The sequence below is a fragment of the Anopheles gambiae genome (genome assembly GCF_943734735.2).
Source record: "Anopheles gambiae chromosome X unlocalized genomic scaffold, idAnoGambNW_F1_1 X_unloc_35, whole genome shotgun sequence".
NCBI lineage: Eukaryota > Metazoa > Arthropoda > Insecta > Diptera > Culicidae > Anopheles > Anopheles gambiae.
The window spans coordinates 52,501-55,000 of NW_026902643.1; positions in this window are offsets into that span (position 1 = coordinate 52,501).

Sequence of the window (2,500 nt, forward strand, 5' to 3'; positions counted from 1 at the left end):
ACTATCCAGAATCGGATGTAGAATCGTTAGACGAACTTAAAATTGTTCTACGACACCCATCTGCGACGTTTAGTATTCGAGTTATGGCCCGTACCAGGTCTGACCGAGCAATTTTTGTTCCGCGCACTTTGTGCACCGTACACTTTGATGTTTGTATGAAAAAGTACCCTACCTAGGGACGCGTAGAGCAAATTTGTACCCCCGGGCATGTGTCGATTGACATTCTGGTTGCACTTTTCATCATCTAGGGTGCGTTCCTGACACGTTTTGAGGGGTTTTAGCAAAAAAAAAATTTTCGACTACTCGAGCTCTCTGGCCCGTTCGGTGCACATTTTTGAAAAAAGCTAGGGAGCTGCCCCTAGGTTCGGGGTGTCACAAAATGTTGAAAAGTGGTCGAAAAACCACTATCCAGAATCGGATGTAGAATCATTAGACGAACTTAAAATTGTTCTACGACACCCATCTGCGACGTTTAGTATTCGAGTTATGGCCCGTCCTAGGTCTGACCGAGCAATTTTTGTTCCGCGCACTTTGTGCACCGTACACTTTGATGTTTGTATGAAAAAGTACCCTACCTAGGGACGCGTAGAGCAAATTTGTACCCCCGGGCATGTTGTCGATTGACATTCTGGTTGCACTTTTCATCATCTAGGGTGCGTTCCTGACACGTTTTGAGGGGTTTTAGCAAAAAAAAAAATTTTCGACTACTCGACGTCTCTGGCCCGTTCGGTGCACATTTTTGAAAAAAGCTAGGGAGCTGCCCCTAGGTTCGGGGTGTCACAAAATGTTGAAAAGTGGTCGAAAAACCACTATCCAGAATCGGATGTAGAATCATTAGACGAACTTAAAATTGTTCTACGACACCCATCTGCGACGTTTAGTATTCGAGATATATAACACTTTGTAGGTCTGACCGAGCAATTTTTGTTCCGCGCACTTTGTGCACCGTACACTTTGATGTTTGTATGAAAAAGTACCCTACCTAGGGACGCGTAGAGCAAATTTGTACCCCCGGGCATGTTGTCGATTGACATTCTGGTTGCACTTTTCATCATCTAGGGTGCGTTCCTGACACGTTTTGAGGGGTTTTAGCAAAAAAAAAATTTTCGACTACTCGAGCTCTCTGGCCCGTTCGGTGCACATTTTTGAAAAAAGCTAGGGAGCTGCCCCTAGGTTCGGGGTGTCACAAAATGTTGAAAAGTGGTCGAAAAACCACTATCCAGAATCGGATGTAGAATCATTAGACGAACTTAAAATTGTTCTACGACACCCATCTGCGACGTTTAGTATTCGAGTTATGGCCCGTACCAGGTCTGACCGAGCAATTTTTGTTCCGCGCACTTTGTGCACCGTACACGTTGATGTTTGTATGAAAAAGTACCCTACCTAGGGAAGCGTATAGCAAATTTGTACCCCAGGGCATGTTGTCGATTGACATTCTGGTTGCACTTTTCATCATCTAGGGTGCGTTCCTGACACGTTTTGAGGGGTTTTAGCAAAAAAAAAATTTTCGACTAATCCGAGCTCTCTGGCCCGTTCGGTGCACATTTTTGAAAAAAGCTAGGGAGCTGCCCCTAGGTTCGGGGTGTCACAAAATGTTGAAAAGTGGTCGAAAAACCACTATCCAGAATCGGATGTAGAATCGTTTGACGAACTTAAAATTGTTCTACGACACCCATCTGCGACGTTTTATTCGAGATATAGCACTTTGTAGGTCTGACCGAGCAATATTTGTACTAAAATGTATGGTGAACATGTAATTCATTAAATAACATTGACTTGCATCGTGCCCTACTTCATCGGCACAGCTGTTATTGACTATCTTTAGTGGAAATGGATTGAGTTTGACCATTTAAGCCATTTCTATGCCGTGCACCAACATTGTGTACCGATCAGGGAAAGTACGCTACGTACGCGTTCATGGATGTCGATGTTGGTACAAGTTGCCGGTCGGGATAGCCGTGCACGGCTATCCCGACCGGCAACTTGTACCGATCAGGGAAAGTACAAGACGGAGGGTGCAGCTCGAGCGTACGCGTTCATAGATGTCCATGTTGGTACACTTGCACCAAAATTGTGTACCAATCAGGGAAAGTACAACACGGAGGGCGCAGCCCGGGCGTACGCGATCATGGATGTCCATGTTGATACAATCTACGTGTACGTTCTTAGTTTTTGTATCAAAAGTTGCAATTAAGTGCTTGAAAAGTTGCAATTAAGTGCTTGCATGCTTAAAATGCTCATCTCAACCGGTCACCTTTTGGCCTGCCCTTTTATAACAGAAACCTAGAAAGATACTCGAGATTTTTGTGTTTTTCCATTCGCCCGGGACGACGAAATGAGCTATGTGCACATCGTGCAGAAAATTGTCTTCGCCACGCATGTTTTTGTCCATCCACTCATATAATCACCCGCATTTGTGTTCAACACGGACGGCGCAGCCCGAGCGAACGCGTTAATGTTTATGTTTGTACACACTGCTTGTACGATTCTAGGATTT